We start from the raw sequence: 8,820 nt of genomic DNA, 5'->3' as shown, positions 1-8,820 counted from the left end.
GCAAAATGGTCATAGTCTAAATTTAAGTTTTATAAGATGGTTAATTCAAATTCAACATTTAAACTTACTTATTAATTTTATAATTTTTATTTTAGAATAGTCAAGAAACTGAATCAATTCCTCATTTAACGCGTCGCTCCAGACTTAATTTTTCTAAATTAGTATAAACAATGTACACCAAGCAAAGAAAAAAACTTAAAATTTTAGTTTCAAACAAACTAAGTAATATAAGTATTTTTGGGTCGCATTTAAAACATTCCTTTTAAAAATGTCAGGTTTACGTCAACCTAAATTAGTTAAAATATAATAAAGAACAGTTAAAAGTTGATTTATAAGGTTAAAGTTTATAAGTTTTAAAAGATTTATTTTATCTAAACTTGTGAAGTTATGGTGTTATAATACTATCATAAGTACTACAGTTTAAAGCAGTCTATTTACAATTTAAATTATTTAATTCAAAGTTATTACTAGCTTGTCATCATATAGTAGTCTAAAAAATGTTCAATTAATTAACGTAATAGTAATAAAACGATAAAACAGAACTATTAAAATCAAAATGTTATATAATAGAGCTGCATAACAAGCTGTTGAGGATTAAAACACATATTCAACAAAACTTTTTAAGGCAATAAATATAGTTCTAATTATTTTATAACAAATATTCTTGCAAAAACTTATTTTAATAAGAAGTTTTAATCAAGTTTAGTTCACTAAACTAAAATACAAAGTTTTAATAAAGAACAAAAAATTAAGGTAGATTTAGTTGTACAGCTATTCTTTGTTACGATATTTAAAATGTCACTACGAAATGCACTTCTAGCAAGTTAAAGATTATTAAATTTCAGTTATTTGACATATAATAAACTAAATTACTTAGTAAAAGCAAAGTAAATAACGTTATTTCGTTTTACCAATTTTTTTTAGATATCAAATCTTAAACATGCAAGTAACAAATTTATAAAACTTTGTTTAAATAAAAATGTTAAAACAAGAGCATTAAATAAATAGTAGCTACACAATCACGAGATAACTTTAAGTATATAACTTTGTTGAAAGAAAAATGTTTTAGTAAGTTACTGGTTTGTATCGTAAATACTTTTAGAAGCTTAATATTGTTGAGTTGTTAAGTTAATTTATTAATTTAATTGATCTTTTTCTAGTTATAACTATTTTCCAATTAGTTTCGAAAAAAGTGTTTATAAAACTACAAATGAACTAAATGACTGGTACTAGCAACAAAATATGCTTTTTATCTCATATAATATTGTTTGAAACAGGCTCTTGCTTTTTATAGTTGTCGATGTTGTTGGTAATGTAGTTGTTAAAGTAGTTGTCGTTGTTAATGCTTTTTCATTCACCAAAATGATACTCATAATGACTTTATTTTTGCGAAGTTTATTTTGTTCCGTTTCATAAGCCTAAAATAAAACAAAAAAAAAAGTAATTATTTATTTAAATATGTTTATAGTTAAAAGTTGTCAAAGTACACATATTTGATAAACTGTAAAATTTTGAGTATAAAATTTAAAAAATTCGAAGAGGAAAAAAAGTTTATAACTGCTTTTGAGTTTTTAAAAGTAAGTGTATTACAAGCCTAATTGTTAAAAATTATTTTACTATGGAAAGTTAGTTTAAGTATTTATTATTTCAAAAGTAGTCGAAGCTACTTACAAAACACTAGTTATGAATTTAATTAAGTTAAATCAGCTGACCAACATTTTTTCAATCAACATTAAAGTTAGTAATTTTATTTTGTAAACTTACAAGAATATATTTTGGAAATTGTACTACTAAAATTAGGGTTTATTTTGTCAACTTAAAGTTTCAAACGTTTTTTCACTTAATACAATACTTTATAATCACAATACTATAAGAATTAAAAATATATTTTTTTTTTGCTTTATAACATAATTTTTAAGTTACAAAATCAATTTGAACACATGTTTTTAAGTTTTCTTTATTAATCGGCAACATACGTAAAACTAAAAAGTTATAAAACGAATTTCTCAGTTTAATAGTTTAATTTTTTAATAAACTTTAAAGGTATTATAAAACTTTTTTTTAAATAACAATTACTCACCACAACCCATACATCGTTGAAAGTAAGAATTGGTTCTGTGTATTTGTCATTTTTAACGGTTACTTTCTCCGTTTCTTGATCCAAGTTGAGGTATTTGACCAGATTCATGTACTCGGTCATGTTTTTGGTTTCCCAGCAATACCAAACTTTACCCGCCAAACCCGTGTCGGCGTCATTGGTCTGTGTTGAATTTTATGCTGTTTTAAAAACAAACTAAAAGTCTAGAGACTGAATGTAGATTAAAATAAAACTGTATAAATCACAGTTTTTGGTTTTAATACAACGGCCCTTAAAAATTAATTGCTTCAAAATATTTTCACTTGATGATTTTTTTTCGATATTTTTTAACTTTAGTAACAAAATCTATAAATTAATATCGACAAATCCAAGTACGTAAAATATTTTTATGAATCTAGCACCCCACTAAAGTAAAAAAACTGACATTTATTTCGACTACAGTTTTGTTTTCCACCAAATACTGCCAATGAGTAGTTCCATTTTGCGATGGGTTGGTGAACACGGGGTGATTGTCGTTGTTATCGTCCACGTGAATTATGAACCGTTGGATTGAGTAATACTTGTCTGAGTCCACGCCGTTGGACGCTTTTATAATAAGCTGGTAAAAAGATTAAGACTACATTAGTAATATGTTTGTTAATTAATAAAAATAAAGTTAACTAAATCTTTTTACATATTAAAAAACATGTGATTTTGTTGCTACTTAAAATTAAACAAGTTGTTTTCTTTGTCAGGTTTAAACTTAGGTAAGCTTTGGGAAGTAAAAATAAAGTAACACATGAGCTTTAATTAGCAATAAAAAAAATAACGGTACAGAACTTGTTGTAGTAAGTTTACGAAAAGTTTTAATCAATGACTAAATAAGAAGGTTTAAAAGCTAAACAAATACTTATAGATTAATGTATAAATATATAGTTATCAAACGGTGTATTTGTTGTTTTTTTCATGGTCAAGAGGCTTCAAAACTGTCACTTCACCTATTGGTGATACACTAAAAAGGTTTGTTTTGTTAACAAGCTCATAGAATATCTGAAAAAAAATTTTTTAGACTATTATAGTAAAATCTTAATCATTATTTTGACTATTTTATTATTTGTTTGATAGCAACCAGCTTTTATTATATAGGTTTTTAAACAAAATAACTTTCAAAATAGTCTACGACTGGTTTCAAATAAATTTATGTAAGATATTTTATATAATTTTTGATTTAAGTGCTAAATCAGTTTTAAAATTGATTTAATCAGATGCTATTAAATATTCATAATATAAATTTAGATTATATACATTTTTAAAACAACACAAATATCATTAAGTAAACCCAATATCATTTCTTAATACAACAAACCTTGTGTCTGTAATTAGCGCCATTCACATATTGAGCGTACGAGAAGCCAACATGCTGAGGATAATCATCATCTACACCGACGAAGCGAGTAGTAGTTGGATTTTTAAAAACCGGAACGCTTTCCTCCGGGTTGAAAGTTCTGACTGTGACGTTTTTAGTCACACATCTGCAAGTATAAGTGATGTTAGATTTTTGTTTATAATAAAGATTTCAAGCGAACGAAATAAAAAAATTCAAGAATTTATAATAAACGTTTTAAATATAAAAAAATAATTAATAAATGTACATTTAATATCAGAAACAAAAGAGTAATGGTGCATATGGCTTCAAAGATAACCCAGTTTGTTTTACTTTGTGAAACTATTTATACTTAAACTTGGTTAATCTTTCTGATGATTTAACGTCAAAATAGCGGTATAAAATAGTTTAAGGATGACTGTGTAAAAATATGAATTTAAGAGAAGAAAAGCAAGTTGATAAAACTAAATTTGTTCTTTTAAAAAGTTAATAATATCATATTTTTCTTGTTTAAGAATTTTTTTAGTTCTTTTATAGAGTTTGGTATTAAAACTTTATTAAAATACATTTCAGATTGTTTTTATTACATTAAATTTTTTTTAAAAACTTTTTTAGGCGTTCAAGTGATCCAACAAAAACTACAAACCATAGTTGCAGACTTGTATTTAAAGATAACTTACTAACATATAAATAAAAGCAATACTTACATTATGTTATCATTCAAAAGTGTTCGTTAAGCGCAAGAAAAAAAAACAACTAATAAAAATTTTACATGTCTTCTCCGTACCAAAACCGTCCTCTTTCAAAGCAGATTTTGATTCCCAGCTTGTATGTCTGAGCTCCTTCGTACTCGAAGCTGCTCCTCGTCCTTACTGAGAAGCTCTTCCTCTTAATGGAATCCTGCGCACCGATGACCACCAGCGGGACTTTTTTCGGCGAGGATGTCAGCTTGTACCAGGTGATGTTGCTAATCAGGTTTTCGTCTTTCGTCGACGAGATGTGGAAGATTTCCGCGGACGAGTTTATCGTGCTCGGGATGTAAACTGTTTGTTGAAAGTTGTTCACAAGAGCCATAAGTTAAAGAGAATAAAGGTAAATTCATTATGATAAATTTCAAGAAAATTTTTGTTTAAAGCTTAACTTATTAAACTTTGGTTGAAAGTCGTTCATAGCAACTATAAATTAGTTTGTATAAAGGTTGGTTATTGTTGTAACAAATTTGTAGAAAATTGTTTGTTTAAGCTTAAAATTATACTTTATTTAAAGTATGGTTAAATTATAAATAAAGCATTAACGATAAAATGTTACAAAATTTTTACTAACAAATTCCTTCGTTGTCATATCCGTAGACGGGTTGGAATTCAAAATCGTGTTTTTTCGCGCCATAATGCCACTTTTTGACGAGGCGAACTTTTATGACTGTCCTGTGGATCCACAACGGACCGTTATCAAATATAAACACGCGTCCTCTGTATTTAAACAAAGTGTTGGTATGCGCTTTTTTACGATACTTAGTTAGGGGAATCAAAGTTAAAATTTTCTGTTAACATATACGGTAATGTAATATACTTTTAGTTTGTTTTAAAACGTTAGAACCGCTAAAGAAAAGGAATTAAAACTACTCAAAACTAGCATAGAAAGCAATTTAAAAAACATTGTAATTACATTATAATTGATTTAATTTTACATTTTAGTTTGCATACTGAAATGTTTATCGAGTCAACAAACTAACGAAATCATCAGTCTCTTATCACCCTCCAGCTCTTTTCTCATCACCACTTGCCCGCTGGTCTCGTTCAAATCCACCAAACCCCACAAGTCGTTGTTGTACTTCGGCAGCACGTACCTCAGCTTGTTGTAGGGGAACTTTTCCTTGTCCTCGGCTTTCAACGTTGCGAGAACGTCGCCTGCCGTGCAGTTCGTCCATTCTATTTGCTTCACGGTTTTTCTCATCTTTCAAAAATAAAGTTTTTTAGCAATGGAGTCAGAAAGAGCAATAATATCATTCATATAAATGATTTTAATGGAATTATTGAAATTGTTGAAAAGATGTCTTAAAAGTCCTTTTTGATTGTTTACAACTAAAGCTAATAACCTATGGTATGTTTATGGTCAGCACTCTTGTAAACTTTTTAGTTTTGAGAAATGTTACAAATCTTCTAAGCTGCTTATTTGAGTTATTACTTTGAAAGTAAAAAACTTAAGTTTTGAAAATGTCTTACGTATAGTATTATTTTTTAAATTAACGATGTTTTTACAAATAGCATATAGTATAGGCACTTTTTTTTTAATTTTCAACGGATATTCCTACAAAAAATAATGCTAAAGTCATCTTATAAAAAATGATATGCTATTCTACTTAAAAGGTTATAAAACTCACTCTATAAAAAGGATGACCCCTGTTTACGTGGATAACAGTGTTTGTTGCACAAGAAGCTGAAAGCCCGCTCTTGGTGTGGAAATTTATCTTCAAATACACGTGGTGTATATGTGCTTCATCTAGAAGTTTTTATTTAATTAGTTTTTGTTTTAGTTTATCCAAAAATACTTAGTTTTGACATACTTTCATGTATAGTCATTTGCGAGTTAGGATACTTAAATTTATTATAACTTAAAAACCATAAATTTTTAACTCAACGATTAAAGTAAAATTGTACAACGATCACTTCTTTTATGATTTCAATTAACTTCATGGATATAAAAAATGCATGTGCTTACTCATTTGACCACCATTATTAAAATGTATTAACTTCATTATTCAAAATGTTTACAGTTAACTAAAGTATATTACGTTGCATTTCGTTAAAATTTGTGTTTTAAAAGTACTTTTTTATAAGTTCATCAGTTACTAGAAAAATAAAACTTATTAAGGACTTTTGTATTTTTGACATTGAAAACATTTCTACCGACTTTTGTAATAGTATATACGTCATGGTTTTCGTAATACTTATTGTATATCACTGAAAAGTCCACATCCTCAATGGCTAAAAACATTTTTGGAAAATACTTTGTTTTGCTCATTAATAGCATTTCATTTTGTTTGTTAATTGTACTTTTCATCTTTAATTATTTTAGATTACTGTTTTGTAGATTAAAATATTGGAGTTGAAAAGAGACTTGATATTTTAGGTTGTTAGCATCTAAAAACAGGGTAATGTTCAGGTTTTACTAGATAGAATCATTTGCTGTCAAAAACTAATCTAACTTACATAATAATTGTTTACGTAGTGACTTAGATGGTGCATGATTTTGTCAAAAACTATTTCATTTTAAAATTAGCACTTACAAACAATAATAAAAAGATTACTTATTGAACTTTCAAAGTTTGTATGTTTAGAACAAACAAAAATAAAATTACAACCTGTCCTATTTACACGCACAAAACTTGACACTAACTAAAAACGGTCATGTTGAAGTCGTTGGTTCCAACGGGGTCGGTGGGGTAGAGCTCCATGTAGCTGTCGCAGTTCCTCACTCGCAACGTGTCCCAGTAAGACGGCGTGCTCCTCGTGTTGTGCAGCTTCAACGTCAGCCGGTACTTGCTCGTGTAGATCTGTTAAATTTGTTTAGATTTATTTTTGATGCTAGTTACCGGTTTTATGCGCATTGTTGTTAAGTGAATGAATTGCTGAAAAAACTAAAAGTGTTGCGTAATTGCGCAAACATGTTATTTGAGGATTTTTTTCTGCCTAGGAAACTATACTTTACATTTTAGCTAACAATATTTTAGCAAGTTGCAAACGACTTATTCAATATGGTTGTTGAATTGTAACCTGCTTAATTTAGAGTCTCATCTGTAATAATCGTATGCTCGGCTATTTTATTAGTTTTTTTATTTGATAACTTGTAGTTGCTAAAAACCAGAGGCAAGGTAAAAATATTGGATTAGTAAATAATTTATATTTCAAGTGTTTTTCGTAAAAAAAATGTCAAACATGAATAAAGACATATCTAAGAGTTACTTTCTACAAACTTACAGATCTATTAAATATACAATGTTAAAGAGCTGAATTTTGAAAGCAAAGCAAAAACAAGTATTTATTTGTACAACTAAATGTTAAATTTTAATCATGCAAAACAATATTCATGTTTGTTTGTACAAGTTATGGTATTATAAAAGTAGATGAAGTTTTTAAGGCTATCAGTATATTGATTATTTTTTCTCTAGTTAAGACTTAAGACGCATGTAACTCAAGTAGCAAGCTCAAAAAGTAAGAAAGCTAATTATAAACAGAAAAGCTAGCCTCTTGCGTGTTTGAACGTATAAAAACAACAAGTTAAGATTAAAAACTAGCCTTAGTGTAAAAATAAAACAAAAATTATTTCTATTATGTTATTTTGTACTTCGAAAACCGAAACCGTTATAAAAACTCACATTCGCAGCTATGAGGCACGCTTTTTTGGCGGAACACTTTTGGTAGTTGCGGTAAGTGTGGTCAACCGACACGACGGACCACTCATCGAACTCGTCCTTGCCTGCACTCTCGTTCAGGTTGATCAGCCTCAATACCCTGCTCTTCACCACCTTGCTCTTCAGCTTGTAGTGCTGCTCGAAGCTCAACACTCTGATCTTCTCGGTGACGTTGAACAGCTCGAATATCCGGCCGAAGTGAAATCCTGGTGAGTTTGGTACAAGTTTGTTTATTTGAAAATGAGTTTTTTAAGGGGACACGTTCAAAATCCACCCAGTCAAATTCGAGAGCCGCTTACCGATCGAGGGAAATATTAGAGGTAACAGTGATAGTGAAAAATAAATAAAAATAAAATAAACAAAATGCAAAAAAATAAATTAGATAAATTCATAACAAAGAAAAAAATGGGGTGGATTCTAAAAGCAGGTGGATTTAATAGCATACCTTTATAAGCTACATGTAGCTTATAATTTAAAAGATAGCTACACAATCTGCATCAGATATAGTTAAAAAAATTTCCGAATAGCTTTTAAAGCACAGGTTGTAAGAGTTTTTAAAGGCGTTTAAGAAAAGTAACTTAAAAAAATTAAAAGAGGCAAATCAGTAGCTAGAAACTTTTGTTACAAAAATTTACTAAAACTAAGAAAAAAACTGCGTTACCTTATAATACATTTTTGTATTTTTTTTTAACAATTGCGTCATAACATTATAAAATATATACAATTTCTTCAGTTTTAGTAATCCAATCACACAAATGTATTCTATTGCAACAAAATCATTTCTATAAGTGATTTCATTTTATATTCATTAATTATTTTGATAGGTGCAAAACTCTAATTATCTACTTGTGTGTACAGAAAATGCTTCCTTTTACCGTTTGTTTTAATTTTTAATACATCTAAACATTAAACAAATTAAAATAAAAGTTTATTTTTTAAGCAATGTAC

Source organism: Thalia democratica, chromosome 5 (assembly GCF_965202585.1).
Source record: "Thalia democratica chromosome 5, ktThaDemo2.hap1.1, whole genome shotgun sequence".
NCBI classification, from domain to species: Eukaryota; Metazoa; Chordata; class Thaliacea; order Salpida; family Salpidae; genus Thalia; species Thalia democratica.
This window is presented reverse-complemented; position numbering follows the sequence as displayed.